This window comes from Haliotis cracherodii, unplaced genomic scaffold, assembly GCF_022045235.1.
Source record: "Haliotis cracherodii isolate W230 unplaced genomic scaffold, xgHalCrac1.p SCAF_5, whole genome shotgun sequence".
Lineage (NCBI taxonomy): Eukaryota > Metazoa > Mollusca > Gastropoda > Lepetellida > Haliotidae > Haliotis > Haliotis cracherodii.
Window position 1 is genome coordinate 13219873 of NW_027266308.1, and position 17640 is coordinate 13237512.

Sequence of the window (17640 nt, forward strand, 5' to 3'; positions counted from 1 at the left end):
TACTCACTCACTCACTCCAGTTGACAGAAATAACCGGCAATCGTAATCAGCTGCACCGAAGTGCTACTTATTATTTTAAATATTTTTAATTAAAGCTGCAACTATAATAACATGATATTGGAATATATTATTCCTGATAAAAAAAATAGTTTCAGATACAATTTTACCCAATCCTGCATTGAAATCCTTTAAAGTTATATCTTTGGGTAAGTTTTTACCGAATCACCGGTGATTTTGTATCTCAAATTTAAATTTGTACTGACCAAGCTTCTTATCACCTGTTCGTATACCGGAATTTGCTGAAGGGTTACAATGTATTTTTTTCTGTGCAAAATGTTCGATATTTTTTTCTCCTGAATATGCTAAAGAGGGTGCATATTATACTTGGTACGCACTATACTCAAGAAAATATGTTAATCTTAAATTTCAATTAGATTTACTGATGAGGTAGTGATTTGAGAACTCAACAGCATTATCACAGTTGCTTGTGTGATAATGTTGAAATAATCTGTGATCTGTCATCACGTCCTTATTGTGACTCATAGCACTTGCATATGAAATATTCATGTAAGAGTGTTGGTCATACAGAGGAATCGCTGATGTGTATTTTCACAGAAGAGCTAGACACAATGTGGTGTGACACTTGTAACAAGCCTTGCTGAGATAGCAGCGTGATTATCACCTGAGTGTATGGGAAGATATGTCATATCATATATTCCCTGATGTCAGATCTAGGCTGGCCATGACAGATATGTAGTTCTGATGATATGGATATTTGTAATATCGTCCAGAACTTAAGCCATCATCCCATTATCTATTTGATCGGTGACCTCCCTCTCCCCAACCCCCTCCCAATTGAATACACTTATTAAAATATGGTTCTAAAGATATGATAGACTTCTTGTTACAACTGGTTTTGTGTGAACTAAAAAAAATCATTCCTTGAAATCCCCATATTGGCTGACCTCACACCATAAAGTCTTCGACTTTTTCAACAGACGACTCCTTCACTGTCCACAATCTGTACATATAGATTTAGATTAAAATTTGGGTTATAAGAATATTAATATTACATAAACATGTTAATTACACAGGAATGTCTTGTCAGTGACTTTTATGAAATAAGATGATCAAGTGATTTATCCTGATATTGGATATATCCAGATGATGAATTTTGGAAATAAAGGGGTAAATGTTTTCATATGTAAATTTCAAGATTAGCATAAATGAAATATCACTGTCAAGATGGGTTGTGAAACAGAAGGTCATGGATGATGCCCTAGTTTCAAGGTGATAATGATTGTGCCGAGAGCATTATTCCCGAGTTGAATACAGGCGTGAGAATCAATAAATGTTTTAAATGGAATTTGACAATTAAGTCAATTATCCTGACATGACCATCATGAATAATGGATTATGGAAGCATAAAGGCAAATAGAGCCAACGGGAATGAAGGGATGCTGGCCATTATCGAGTCTGTTCATGTGAATTTTGTTGCTTTTGATTAGCAGAATTGTTTGGTTTTTTTAGCTTTTTAAAATAGCTCTATGAGTGTGCCTTTTTTAATTGAATTGATGTTGACAGCTTTTGATTAACCTGTTTTTGGTTATGCTGCAACAACATCTTTGTGGTGTCTGACATTGTTGTAATCTTGATCCTGCATTGTTTGTGGGTACAGTGTTGACTGTGGAATTGAACACAGGTTGCCAAAGGGTCCAAGGTCCCTCAGATACCTGGATCCACCTGGATCCACCTGGAACCACCCGTCTTGGGTTCAATTCTCAATTTTGATTGTGATCGACCAAGCCTTGTGCACTTCACCCAAGTGGAAACTGTGTCACTTTGATTTCCTCCCACATGAAGTTGACACTCTTACAAATATACCATTAAAGACTCAACTGATGACTCCATAAACTATTGGCAGAGCTACACGAGTTATTAATTTAGTGTTGGAAGTGGACAAGTTACTTCAGTCACAGCAGTAAACATCCTATGTTAAAGAGATCACAGCTTTTCCCTGAGTGATAAAACTCGCCATCCTACTGATACCAGCATTTGACATGTCCCTTATTGAAGCACTTAGCCCATATCCCCAGTGGGTCACCCTAGCGCCGTGGGATCACACCCCACCCCCCACCCCCCACCCCCCACCCCACCCCCCCACACACACACACAAGCTGCATGAGTGGAGCGCCTTCTGGACAACTTGGGTCTCCTCAATAACTGTAAATCTGATCCATCAGAGTACCCCACGTCCCAAGTGGGTCACCTTAACCTGGGAAAAGCATCTAAACTAGACCACCATGTTGACCCCATTTTAGTCAACCTTGCCTTTCCTCTCTGCAGATATAAATCTGCTCCACTGAAGAGCTCACTTCCACAGCAGGTCACTCTAACCCTGTGATCAGTGGATAGGTTGACCATTGTCTGGAGAACCCTGCCTCTACCCCTGCTGCAGACAGATCTGTGCGCCGTGGAAGTACCCCACATTGCTAGAGTGTCACCCTTACCCTGTGATCAGTGGATAGGTTGACCATTGTCTGGAGAACCCTGGCTCTACCCCTGTGCTCCGTGGACGTAACCCACATTGCTAGAGGGTCACCCTAACCCTGTGAGCAGTGGACAGGTTGACCATTGTCTTGAGAACCCTGCCTCTACCCCTGCTGCAGACAGATCTGTGCGCCGTGGAAGTACCCCACATTGCTAGTGGGTCACCCTAACCCTGTGATCAGTGGATAGGTTGACCATTGTCTTGAGAACCCTGGCTCTACCCCTGTGCTCCGTGGAAGTACCCCACATTGCTAAAGGGTCACCCTAACCCTGTGAGCAGTGGATAGGTTGACCATTGTCTTGAGAACCCTGCCTCTACCCCTGCTGCAGACAGATCTGTGCCCCGTGGAAGTACCCCACATTGCTAGTGGGTCACCCTAACCCTGTGAGCAGTGGATAGGTTGATTATTATCTGGAGAACCCTACCTCTACCCTTCCATCTGTGCTCCAAAGAAGTTTCCCACATTGCTAGTGGGTCACCCTAACCCTGTGAGCAGCATCTGTGGAACCAGGCCACCATGCTGACCCCCTTCTGGACAACCTTGGGGCTGCCCCTCCCCCTGCTGTGTCTAGCATCATTTTCTGGTCTGGTGCACATGATTGTCGCAGCAGCCAAAGCAGACAAAGACAGCCTCTGCCTCATTAGCAACTTGTCATGTTACACATGCACACTTGATGTACAGTGAGTCATTCCACACCGTGGGTCCTGCAGGGGCTACCTTCAGTGGTTTACCAAAGGTTCCCAGTTGCTTCCTGTTACATTATTTAAGATTTTCTTTATGCAGTTTCTCCTGTTGAGGCTGCTGAAATGGGGATCAGGTGGTCATAATGGGTATTCAGGGGAATAGTACTTGATGAGTAACTTCAGGGGAGATCTTTACTGTGTAATAATTGTCTTTGTGCTGCTTTAGAGTGCTTTGATTACCCAGGTCCAGGCCCCATGGGGATTCTGGGAAGGAGGGGTTCCCAGTACGCTTTGCATGCCATATGGGCAGATGGAGGATCAGTTTGTGTGTCATCATACCCTAGTGGCATGGATTGTTTCTCATGCTGTCAACCACTGGTTTATGTGGTCCAGATTCGGGTATTTAAGGGCAGCCATGATATATGAGTGTCTAAGATAGCATTGGCTACTGCCCATCTTCTATAATTCATAAGTTATTTAAGACTAATGATTTAACACTTCTTACCAACATTAATGAGGCCACACTGAGAAACGCTCCCAGGACAATTGAGACTGATTTTAGTTTTATACTCTTTGTTGCTCATTGCAGCAATCTCGTCTGCAAGGCTAAATTAACCACCTTTACTTGGTCACCAGCAACCTCTGTCACTTGAAAGAGGTGACCAGATAGATGATCAGGGTCAGTGACTTGATTTAAGAGCGTGTCATATGCATCATATCCCCAGGGTGTGGTTGTCATTCACAATATCAATCACTCGATTGCCTGGTCCAGACTCGAATATAACCCTCGATCAACTTTTGAGAAAAGACAGGTACTGGGTTCTACTCCTGAATAAGGGGCGGACGGGTAGCCTAGTGGTTTAAGCGTTTGCTCATCACGCCGAAGACCCGGGTTCGATTCCCTACATGGGTAAAATGTGTGAAGCCCATTTCTGGTGTCCCCCGCCATGATATTGCTGGAATATTGCTAAAAGCGGCATAAAACCGTACTCACTCACTAGTCCTGAATAAACACAGGAAACATCAGAATTAGATCTAACAGAAATGTTCTAACATATTAATAGTTTGGCAACTTCTTAACTGGATCAGTAAGGAAAAGAGAGGATCGGGGAAATCTATTTTTCCCAACTTCAAGATGCTGAGAAAGCTGCCAGCACAGCATCTCATGTGGCGATCCATTTCAGTCTGATTGTTTTGAATAGCTTTTAATATCAGTTGTTGAATTGCAACATAAGCCTGGCAGACCATGATGTATACTTGAGCACTTGAAACTCGGGCCATATCTGCTGATAACCCTTCTACTTGTAACAATTTTAGATTTAAGTAATTGCAAGTTTTTTCCGGGTGGTGCTTCTGCTTCACTCATCATTATCTTCCTACACCATGACCTTCACCATGACCTTCACCATGACCTTCATGACAGGAGACCACTGAATGGGGACAAGATGGCCAAAATGGCTGCCGAGTGTGGATAGTACTAAGGCAAAGGCCTGTGAAGATCCGGGGTAGAATAGGTCTTCAGCAACCCATGCTTGCCGTAAAAGGCCACTATGCTTGTCCTAAGAGGCGACTAACGGGATCAGGTGGTCAGGCTTGCTGACTTGGTTGCTGCATGTCATGTTTACTGTTAAAAGCGGCATTAAACCCAACTCACTCACTCAATCCACTTTTAAGTTCAATTTGTGGAGCGAGTTTTTGATGTCCCCTGCTGCAATAAGGTTTAAATATTTCTGTCAGTGGTATGTAAAGCATACTCACTCATTCAGTGTTGCAACAAGCTCATGGGGTTCACCAAGAAGGCACACGTCTAAGATCTGCATCACTTCCACCTTTCATCCTACATGAAGCTGACATGCAATGATATATCTGAAAAAACTAGGAGACAACTATTGAACTGTGCACACATGTTTAATTAATTTGCCATGAATAATTTGCATATGATAATTCAGTTGGCATTATTGGAATACCAAAAGCAAAGCTATAACGACATGTCCAAGCAATCACACCCCACAATGACCCTCACAATGTCCGGATCTAAACCGTGGGCTGTAGGGTAGCCTACTGGTTAAAGCGTTTGCTCTTCACACCGAAGTCCAAGGTTGGATTCCCCACATGGGTACAATATGTGAAGTGTATTTCTGGTGTTCCCCGCTGTGATAATACTGGAAGATTGCTAAAAGCGGCATAAAGCGAAACTCACTCAAGTGGCATAAAACCTCTTCAAGCACTTACTCATTCATTGATGAACTTAAAATATGTACAGACCCTGAAAATGAAAATCCAGTCCATGATAATTTGGCTAGATTTCTTCAGGATATAGCTGAAAATGAAAGGATGCTCTGGATCACTTTATATATTAAAAGATAATTTTAAAAATTTAAATATTTTCATTTCACAGACTAAGTGTCTGTATGAACATGATGAAAATGTTATAGTTGCATAAGTTCATGATATAAGAACACAAAATTAAATTAGATTTGTTCATAAAGTCATAGATAAGAATGATAAGGAGAATGAATTATGAATATTAGGATTATGTGAGCAGTACAGCACTAGGGGGGTTAACTCTCCTTGTTGGCTGTAGATGTGTGGCTTGTACACACAGGAAACACAAAACTTCCTGTGCTTCAACATCATGTGACATAGAGGAGGAAGATGAAGTAGAAAAAACGTGAACATTACACTCGGTACGAGATTATTCACGCTGAGATAACAAAACTATTGTCAGAGCTGAGCTGTTCGTGTTTAGATTTGATGTGTGAGTATTCAAAATGTATTTAAAATGTTCATATTGAAATCCAAATGAATCAAACTTTTGTCTCAGGTGAGCAGTTGTTGAAAGGTGATGTAAGTGGGGCACAGCCCGATTGTCCAATACCAGTATATGTCGGGAATAACTAGTTGAATTCAGGTCGTGGTACCGTCCCCTGAAAAGGTGTCTATATTTCAGTAATGTTCAATTATTAAACTTGTAATTTTACTTAAAATTTCCTTTTGTTTTTCAGTCTTGCATCTTGAGAATTCCAGTTTGAAAAAGGTAAGTTCATCTCCATTTTCATGATGTGACATTGGTACCACATTGCCACTGTTTCATAGCATCTTTAAGACCTGCTTACTGTAGGAAGGCTTTTTATCATGTATTGCCCAAAATATGTTATCGATCTGCCACATTGTGCCCTGAAGATAAAACAGTGCAGCCAACCTGGCGGCCATGTTGAAATGTTTATCAACAAATGCCACTTGAATGTCATCCTGATGGTAAGCACATGCTCCAAACCTGTGTTGGACAAAACAATTAACCTGCTTTTAAGTTATTTCATCTTAGCATCTTAAAATAGACCATGCTAGAGCAACAAAGCAGGACAGGTGGATCAACACTCAGATATCAGGGCACCTGCTCCGAGGATCCTCTAACAATCAAACGACACTAGCAACGGTACTAAACCCCCTAAATGGCTTACAAACCTTTAAAGCACTAGGCATATATCTAATCAAAACAGGCCTTCTCGGCCGCATCTAACAAAGTACAACAAACAAGCTGCCAATAAACCCCCCTCCACCTTTTGCATTGCATATTTCAAAGTTCCAAATTTGTTCTCCAAATTAAGTAAGCAACCCTAAAAAGCCCCACCGAGGTTGCCTCACCTTTTCGGACATACCCTTTTCGACCAAACACCAAATGGCCTGGCGGGCCCGTGCGCGAAATATGCATATGTTGGAAAGTGCATGTTAAATTCCTAATTTAAGTAAGTAAGTAAGTAAGGATCCTCCGCATCAGAGTACCAGGGCAATAGACTGCTCATGAATCTGGCAATGTTAAGTACTGGGGTTTAATCTCCTCTTTCTTTATCGCAAGGTGTATTCTCTGCATGGAACTATAACTGCACTCAAATCGGGATTCTGTGATTATTTATTTGATATGCATTGTTCTTCAATGAAGGATTGGCAGTCTGACATTTGTAAGTGTTTGTGTGAAAGTATATACAGAGATGCACACTGAAATCCGCTGTGCAGAGTTGCTTCCCTTACATGTGCCAGAATGCTTTTTATTATTCGCCTGTGTTTTGATTTGTAACTTTTCAGAACCATACATAATCATGTTGGGGTTTACACCTACGACCTGCATCACAATAAACTTTTCCTCCAACATTATGCCGACATTTATCAGCATTAGCAGCATTAATCCTCCCTCACTCACTCACTCATTTTGGAAAACTGAGGAGGTGGGGTGGTCTAGCAGAGTAAAGCATTCACTTGTCACACCTAAAACCTAGGTTAGATTCTCCACATGGGTACAATGTGTGAAGCCCATATCTGGTGTCGGTCTGCTGGGATTTTGCTGGAATACTTCTTAAAAGCAGCATAAAGACCCTCATTTGGAAAATCAGAATAAATCCAATCTTCTGTGTTTTAGCCTGTTGCTCATAGTGACTTGCATTCATATGATTGCGTCAGTATCTTTGCAAAGTCAAAGAGTTTGGGGTTTTTTTTGTACATAGGCCAATGTTTATATATAATGCTCCCTCATGTACAGGTTGGAAGGTTGTTTACAGTGAACAGCTGCATTAGTTGACCTGCCATCTCCTTGACCTTGTTGATATAGTTGCATATCCTTGCCAACATTAAGTTGTACATGGACCTCTCTGTTTTGGCCCTATCCAGTGTAAGCTTATGTAGAGCAAGGGTGGCCTTGTCATTGAAGGTCCGACAGTGATCCTTGTTTTATCAGCACCATATGTGTGCTTCAGTATTTCACTGAAGTGTTAGTAGCTTGTGTCTTTCCTCACTGCTGTCAGACCGCCTCCGTTGTCTAGTGGTAGAGCGTCCACCCGGAGAGCAGAAGGTCAAGGGTTCGATCCCCGGCCGCGTCATATCAAAAGACATTAAAAGATGGTACTTGTTGTTACCTTGTCTGGCGTTTGGCATTAACATGATTATGGGGCTAAAACAAGGACTGGTCGGCTCGGAGTCAGTATACTGTGTCTGAGTGGGGTATTCACGTTAAACTGCGGCATGGTATCTCAGTGAGCTAGCACTATAAATCAGCATCAGTCTGGAGCAGCCACACAAACACACACATGTACATGCACTTCGCTATATAAGTGCAATAATCTTGGACGCGACGTTAAGCCCTATTTCACCTCACCTCACCTCACCTCACCTCACCTCACCTCACCTCACCTCACCTCCTTCCTGCTGTCCCTCAACATAAGGGATGATGTATTATAAAATAGAATACTGGTTAACATGTTCAAAGCATAAGAGCATGTCTGCCTTTTATAATGTTTATAAGGACAAAGCATAAATAGTGGGAAAGGTACAAATTGAAGTTGGGGATTGGTTATTGACAAGTAAGTGTTCCACCCCAGGAAATTCTCTTTTAGACACACGTTGGTTTAAATACTGTATTTTCGATTTATTACCCATATGGGCTCAAATATGCAGTGTAATAACTTTTTGATATTTGCACAGTGTGCAATTAGTGATTCTCGAAGCTGATTGGTCAGTGGAACAAAGATCAATTTTCATTGGACAACGGAACTATTTTTTTCTCATCCCATTCATTCACAAATCCACGCCTTTCCCTTCAGATGTTTTACGTGCTACAATCTCACTGATTCAAGATTTTTAAGACAAGACACATAGTTTCATATTAACAACATGATTACACATTATCAATTTTTCCTGAAAAAACTGAATATGGCCAGACTGAAGTTCCACGATTCAGATTGTGATGTTGCCAGAAACTGTTTCTAGGGCGCCAAGATCATCACCACCAAGTCCTGGTTGGCGTGTGTTAGAGGGCTTGCTGTGTGATGAATTTTTCGACCACCCGAATCCAAAAACCGGACTTTGTATAGACAGGTTTGCCTTTGTGAACGATGATGACATCGATAACTGCCAATGAAAATGAAAACACAATGAAAAAGTCTAAACTTGACAAGTTGACATGAACTTAGTTCACAAATGTATAAAGGTAAGAAAAGCACGAAAAATATGACTTCTCACACTATCAACGATGGCATGAGAATAAAAACAAATTCATTTTGCAACGACATTTATAATTTCCGAAAGACATCATAAAGATACACTATTTCGTACAATTTTGTAACGTTGTGTGAAGAAATGAGGACGTGACACTTTTTTATACAATGTATACGTTTTTCGTAACCACGACGTCTGCAAAGTACGGCGCTGAGCGGTATGCAGGCTGACTGACGTCCGCTGACCATAATTATGACTATGAGGGTTAATGACACAGGAAAGGTGCAACATTATTTTTTGCAAATTTATTTTTTCCTCATGCACATCAGACAGTTCAGAATTCGAACTGTCTACTTTGAAGGAGATCAAGGGTAGCATAGAGTGTTACCTTAGCGACATGATTACCAGCATCTGGTTGCAAAATCGACGCACTTTGCTGAACTCGGAGGTTTTGAAATCAAAACAAAAATAATTAAAAATACAAGGAAAGGAAAACTTACCCCAGTGAGCTGATCCTGTGTCCGATATTGAACTAAATGAACTCCGTGAATGCGGACAGCTTAGCACCAAATCTCCAGATACCGTGTTTGTCTATCAACAGGTATTCGACCATTATGAATCACATCAAAATATCAACAAACTCCCGTCATCTGACTTTGTCCACTCCGCGTTTGACAAATCCTCCTGAAATCCCACATGCACATGTTTCCCATCAGTGACACTTGTCTCAAATCACACACGATGTTAATTAAACTTGTTGTCCGGATTAAACTGTAACCGGTTCTCTTGTCATTCCTGGTTTCGGCTGTCTCATATCTGGGTCAAGTCGGGTCATTCATTCCGACACTGTGACAGCAATCGTACTTTCTCAAAGTTTAGCTTCTTTTCATAACTTTTCTCTAACAAACAAGACTTCTGTACATTACATCTATGTTGTTGTTATAGGTTTTGGCATTTTTGTCAAATGAATATGGGTAATAAATAGAATAACCCACTCGGGTTAGCTCGGAACTTAAAACATTAATTTCACTCGTGACATATTTTCCGTAATCACTCGTACCGAGTGGGTTATTCTATAAGTAATAAGCGCCCTGCTCTAATAAGCACCCGCAGCGATATTTGCTGATATATTGGCTTGTGAACAATCCCAATAAGCCCCCCTTCCGATTGATCAAAGACGTATTTATTCATGTATGATACGAACTCGTGTGTTACATGCACCCTTAATTATTGGCAATTAAATTTTGGAAAAATATATTTGTCGTGTATAATATGCACAGACTTTTCTTTTGGATCATTCCAGGCTGTCAGCATAAATCACAATATTCAAGATCTTTTAACTGTTTTGTTGGGGTTTTTTCACCAAAATTATGTTCTAATAAGAGCCCCCTTATTTTAATTTTGAGAGCACCCTGGGTGCTTGTTACCTCGAATACGGTAACTTTACCACATGTAGATGAGGCAAGTAGATAAGTCACATGTCAATTCGTAGAATACCTAAATTGCCCCCTCATCAAGTAGCCTTCTAGAAACTGTTACCTCGGAAACGTCTCCAATTAGGTAGTCAGTCCCAGAAGAGAATCAAAGACTAAACAAGCTCCTAACAGCACAGCCCTCTATCCCGGGAGAGTAACGAAAGTGTCAAGCGCTTGGAGCTAAGATTGTAAACAACTAAGGGAGGTCACTCTAATTTACAGGCTGCTGTGCGAGTATCTCACCAGAACACTCAACATTTTATGAGTGTTTCATTAAATGTGCTGCCACTAACAAATCATCAAAAATAAACTTATTATATATACTGCCATTTACACTATTTAAAACCAAGTGCACTCATTGAAACCACAGCAATCTTCTATTTCATCTAACCACATTTCACAGGACCAGTATTTTAGTGTGACGTTTCAACAGTCATGATCAGTACAGTAACATTTTATGAAATTGATACTGCTTTGAAAAATACAGCTGAGGGTTAGCTAAGTATTTACATTTTGACAAACATGGATTTAGGTTTTGATATGATGAGTTTCATGTAATAGTTCCACTGTTTTTCACACAGGGAGGGTTTGTCAGCTTCTTCATCAAGTGTATGTTAAACCAGAGATAGATGGTGAGATAATGTCCACATAATCCTTCTCATGCTGGGTTTATGTCCCGAATGCTTCAACTCGAACCTTCCCTTGGAAACTTGAGATGGTAGGGGTTGTCATAACAACAAAAATCTGGTTCTCAGAGAAGAAATGGTATCTTTAGAAAAACATGCATGTTGTGAAATGTATACTGTTTCAACTCCACAGGGCTAGAAAAAAACGCTAACCATTGGCACTGACGTTTTTAGATTGGAAAGGTTCAGGTTTCAGAGCTGAACTTGAACATTTTTGCATTGGGCAGGTCATGTTGCGTGCTTATGTGTCAGATGTATTGGGTCGTTTTGTATGCATATGTCTCACCCTCTGTGTGAGATGAATTGGGAAATTTTGAGTTCTCATGTCTCTGTTTGAGATGCATGGAGTCTTGATGCTCCACAGGGCTAGAAAAAACACTAACCATCGTTACTGACTTTTTCATATTGGAAAGGTTCAGGTTTCAGAGCTGAACTTGAACATTTTAGCATTGGGTCGTAGTGCGTTGTCATGTCTCTGTACGAGATGCACTGTGTCGTTTTGCGTTGTCATGTCTCTGTACGAGATGCATTGGGTCGTGATGCATTGTCATGTCTCTGTGTGGTTCTCCGGGTTGAGATTACCAGACATAATAGGGTCCCTTGTAACCCTGTATGTCATGAGAACCTGATTCAAATGGGGGTCAATTGATCTGATAAATTAGTAGGTGCTCAGGGTTTTACATGAGTCAATGCATAATTCCTGCTTATTTGATGCCATAATTTCCTGAAATACAAAGTTTTTGATGCAAGTGATAACCTGGTTTGGATGAGAATATTTCCAGGCACCTGAGTTAGCTGGACTCTTGCTGACCATGCTGACTGCAATGTCAAGTCACATTCACACACTGAATATTGTCCTAACAAAAGAAATAAAGGTACCACATTTCAGTGTAAACATGCAAGAAATCACCAGTTAATGAAATTAGATATTGCAAATGACAAAATGCATTGCTACAGACCATCTGTCAACATAAGTTGATACTATGTGAAACCTAATCATATGGCCGTGTTCATTAATGGTGAGCCTTTGAATTATTCAATTTGCTGTTATATTGCTGACAAGGCATTTAGCATGATTCACCGACCTCCAGTATGTATATATGCTACTGCGCTGAGCAAAATGGTGATGAGTCTTAGTCGTCATTCCACCCAGGCAGAATGCTGATCATCTCACAACATAAGGTGTTCGGCTTGTGGTTCTGGAGGGGGCGCAGAGTTGCATCCCTTGGGCACGCCAGAAACCTATGATTGTGGGTTCGAATCACGGTTCGCCCGGACTATGTTTTTAGGTTTGTCAGCACCATACCCGTGCTCGAGGGTTTCACCGAAGTGGTAAACGTCTGAGACCTGCATCACTTCAGGCTTTCCTCCCACATTAAACTGACACGACGCGATATAACTGGAATAATGTTAAAAGCTGCGTTAAAACCAACTCACTCACTCTGGCCTTGGAAAATCCAATAACTGGTACTGTCATGCCATGTTAAATATGTAATACAGGAAAGCCTTGAATTGACACAATTCACATATTTCACCTTCACCCTCTTATCCTTCAAGTATGTGGAGTGGAAGTTTGGTTCAACAACACATTAAGACCAGTCAAGCTTTCAACTAAACATGCTTACAAACATGCCTTCGAGCATGGTTAGTTGAAGCTTGACTAGTCATAAGTGTTTATGGGGCGATCAGGTAGCCTCTTGGTTAAAGCATTTGCTTGTCACACTGAAGACCCGGGTTCAATTCCTGACATGGGTACAATGTGTGAAGCCCATTTCTGGTGTCCCCCGCCGTGATATTGCTGGAATATTGCTAAAAGCTGCGTAAAACCAACGTAAAACCATACTCACTGTTTATGTCCAAGTGGATTTTCATACTTCGGTGAGGGGGGTTGATCTATTTTTATCTCCAAATGCTTGGAGATATTGAAAATTTATGTTGGCAATGTTTTCAAGCTTTTTCACTGCATTGTCGTTTCAGTATCAAGTCTGTCCTAAGATTGTTCCATATCTGTTTTTCATTGTAATATCTCCCAAGATGTACCATTGGAATATCTGTCTTTAAGCTCATATGAAATTTAGTATAACAGTGATTATTGCTTTGGCACTGGGCAGTGATGTTGAAGCCTTGGTTCCTCACGCTGAAGACTTGGGTTCAGTTCCCAAGTGTAGGTGAAGCCAATTCTTGGCATCTTCTGTCGGATATGGCTGGAATAAGACTAAATGTAGAATAAAAAGTCAACTCACTTTTGTTTTAATTGGGGAACATGTGGCACAGTCATCTAGCACTGTGATTCGCTGTTCAGAGTTCTATAATCCTGGGTTTGGTCCTGACCATGGTCTCAAATATGGCCATGCTAGTAGCCCATGCAAGTAGCCCATGCAAGTAGCCCATGCTAGTAGCTTTCACCAAGGTGGTGAACATATAGGACCTAGATCTCTTCAGGCTTTCCTCATTAAGCTGAGATGCCATGATATAACTGGAATACTGTTCAAGATGATGTTACACCCAACTGACTGACTTGCTAATTGTTCAAGTCAATCTTGCCAAACTTGTCATGATGATGTCGTCAGAGGAAATGATTTATGCATATGCAATAATTGCCTTGTATTATGATGAGTGCATGTTCCAGCTCCGGGCTGACATAATGGTGCATCATCTCGCTTGTATACCTGTACACTGCTAGTTTAGTCCATCATGTCATGTACACAGCCACTCACAAAGGTCACAGAGGAATTGACCGGCAGTAATTGCATTTTAACCTACTCTTATTTGATATCTGCATCTATCATTGTCAAGACAAATTGACAGGCCAAATGTAATCAAACTGGACTGTTATTGGCAGCTGTATCTAATACACAGAGTGCCTAGAGACAGCAGGTGCCCCTGGGCACAGGAGCTTTGGGCTTGTGTGGTGTCATTGTGCCTATGCTGCAGTACATATGCATGTTGTTGAATTGGTTCTTCAGGCTATAGCGTGGATGGGGTTGTGGTGTTGAGTGGATTACTAAGGTTGTTAATTGTTGCCTGATAGAAACATGAATGGGATTACTGTGTTGGGAAATATTTAAGATATCAGGATATTTTTAAAAAGGCCCAACAATGTAAGGGAAATTCAAGGCATTATGATAAGAAAAGCATCAAGGCATAACAGTGTTAAAATAAATTCAAGGCATTACAGTATTAAAAGAATTCAAAGCATTACAGTGTTAAAAGAATTCAAGGCATTACAGTGTTAAAAGAATTCAAGGCATTACAGTATTAAAAGAATTCAAGGCATTACAGTATTAAAAGAATTCAAGGCATTACAGTGTTAAAAGAATTCAAGGCATTACAGTATTAAAAGAATTCAAGGCATTACAGTATTAAAAGAATTCAAGGCATTACAGTGTTAAAAGAATTCAAGGCATTACAGTGTTAAAAGAATTCAAGGCATTACAGTATTAAAAGAATTCAAGGCATTACAGTGTTAAAAGAATTCAAGGCATTACAGTATTAAAAGAATTCAAAGCATTACAGTGTTAAAATAAATTCAAGGCATTACAGTCTTAAAAGAATTCAAGGCATTACAGTATTAAAAGAATTCAAAGCATTACAGTGTTAAAATAAATTCAAGGCATTACAGTCTTAAAAGAATTCAAGGCATTACAGTGTTAAAATAAATTCAAGGCATTACAGTGTTAAAATACATTCAAAGCATTACAGTGTTAAAATAAATTCAAGGCATTACAGTGTTAAAATACATTCAAGGCATTACAGTGTTAAAATAAATTCAAGGCATTACAGTGTTAAAACAAATTCAAGGCATTACAGTGTTAAAATACATTCAAGGCATTACAGTGTTAAAATACATTCAAGGCATTACAGTGTTAAAATAAATTCAAGGCATAACCGCATTATTATGTCTGGGGAAAAATCAAGTCGTAACAATGCCAGGAAAAGCCCTAGTCATTTCTATTTTTGAAAATATTCAGTGGATTATTTGTGTGATATCATTAGATGTTGGGTTTTTCACAAATTTGTTTAGGTGCACCAAACGCCTGTACCCAACTATCAAGTTGTATGGCCATACTTTGTTCCGAGGTCATACTTCAATATGAAATTTAATCATAATGCCAACATGATAAGAACATGTAATTGTGTATGACAACTGATCAGAACAAGCATCTGGGCAGTAGGTACAAAATATGTTTGGGATGTCAACACATTTGAGTAAATGTTATACTGCACAGAAAAAGACAGTGCATATCAATTTATCAATGCACAGTTTCAGTACCTAGAGATGTATTGAGCACAATAGGACGTTATCAGTTTCTTTTAGGGGCTTTACTTCAATAAATGAAAGAGTCCATAAATGGAAAAAAATGATTAATGGGCAATCTAAATATTGTGCTGTTGAAAACTGATACAGCACTCCATTGATCATCATCAGCTGTTATTAAAATTTCATCCTCTGTTCAAATTGTAGTTTCAGGCAGAGGTTAATTGGTGTATCAGTTTCAAGGCCATAGATTGCCATCTTCATATCAATAAAATGTTAGAATTTAATCAGCCTTAAAAAATGTCTTCTTTGAGTGCCATCTGGGTAGTGTTAGGATGGTTTTACATGGTGACTTGTGTGACAGATGGGATAATGTGGGTCAGTACCACTGAACAGCACATTATCAATGCTCACATTATCGACCATTCCTTGCCTACTTCATTAGGCAGAGCGACCGTTGAATCACTCTCTACACGACATGATGGGTCATCCCTAGTGTGGGGGGGAGGTGTCTGAGTAGTGAATCTTGATGTGTGTCCCACATACCTGCTTCATACATAAATATGGGACCCGTGAAGATCTGTGGTAGAATAGGTCTTCTGCAACCCATGCTTGCCGTTAAAGGCGACTATGATTGTCATAAGAGGCGACTAACGGGATCGGGTGGTCAAGCTCGCTGACTTAGTTGATACATGTCATCGTATCCCAATTGCGTAGACTGATGCTCATGATGTCAGTCACTGGATTTTCTGGTCCAGACTCGATTATTTACAGACCGCTGTCATATAGCTGGAATATTGCTGAGTGCGGCGTTAAACAACAAACAAACAAGGAACAGCATAAATATGGATAATATTTTCATATTTGAAATATTTCTTTGTAGAAGATGTCACTCCACAAATTCACCTAATATTCCTACAGTTCAAAGGTCTCAAATATCTTCCCAGAGGTACCATTAGAATATCTGTCTTTAAGACACGTCTATTGTGAGTATTCCGGCCTATGGCTGTTCTAAGGAAGTGACTATTATTGCATCTGAAGTTTCAATCAAACCATTTGATCCCTCCATCGGTACACCCCTCGAACTGGTGATATATCTCATTTGACATTGCACAAATTATCGCTTTCAAAAATATTCCAAGTTGTCTTTAGTGAAGAATAAGAGCTTCCCTGGCCAGACGTAATCACAATATTTATTCTGGCGATCAGGGTGAGACCGACGGTGTGCGATGATGATATGGTTATGTAAACACGCCATGTTTGTGTGAAGCAGATGGCGGTAACATGTGATACAGTCTTTGTCACTAGGAGAGGATATTACTACAGATTTTATTGATCATGTCCCTTGTTGTTGTTACCACAGTCCACCTTCATACATTTAGCTGTGAGGTGATGATTAAGTCCTCATTTGATGTGTGGAGTACACGATGATGTTGGTAATCATGTTATCACTTTCGGTTGATGGTGTTGTAATCCTCCTGGTTGAAGCCTCGCGTAACACCTTCAGATAATCAACAGGGTGGTCATAAAGGCCTCATTAGTTTGTCTTCCTAATTTGATAACAGGTTTTGTCAACATTAACTTGTAACCCCATAGCATTTCAACAATTTATCATATATCTTCAGAATAATCTTCAAGGAAAAATAACAAATAACCCTTTAAACTTTTATTTTATTTGTCACAGCAATCTTCCAGCTATAAGATGGCAGCTTGTAAATAATCCGAATTCGTGATTAATATGAGCAAAGACCCACACCATCGGGTAATTGAGACAAACTTTGTCATCAAGCCTGCTTACTCAATCCATTTTGCTGCCTCAAATAACATGCATTGTTTGGGCAGCCCGGGGAATCCTCATGGAATTGAATGATAAATAGTAAATACAATACCATATTAGACTCGTGGGGGTACGGGTGGCCCAGTCCAAGGCGCGGCAATTCGCTGTGCAGAGTTACATCCCTTGGGCATGCCAAAAATCTATGTTTATTGCGTTTGAAGCCC

General features: G+C 40.2%; 1 protein-coding gene across 3 annotated transcripts in view; it reads left to right on the forward strand.

The window, feature by feature from the left end:
• LOC139444286 (skin secretory protein xP2-like) overlaps positions 1-17640 on the forward strand; it is a 97825-nt gene that overhangs the window by 41394 nt on the left and 38791 nt on the right. For 2 of the 3 annotated variants that reach the window (XM_071225216.1, XM_071225214.1), the window contains exon 2: positions 6241-6272. The gene's annotated coding sequence lies outside the window, so the exon portion shown is untranslated. Of the gene's footprint in view, positions 1-5884; positions 5994-6240; positions 6273-17640 lie in introns of those variants that run through there. The other variant, XM_071225215.1, reaches the window with a different exon arrangement.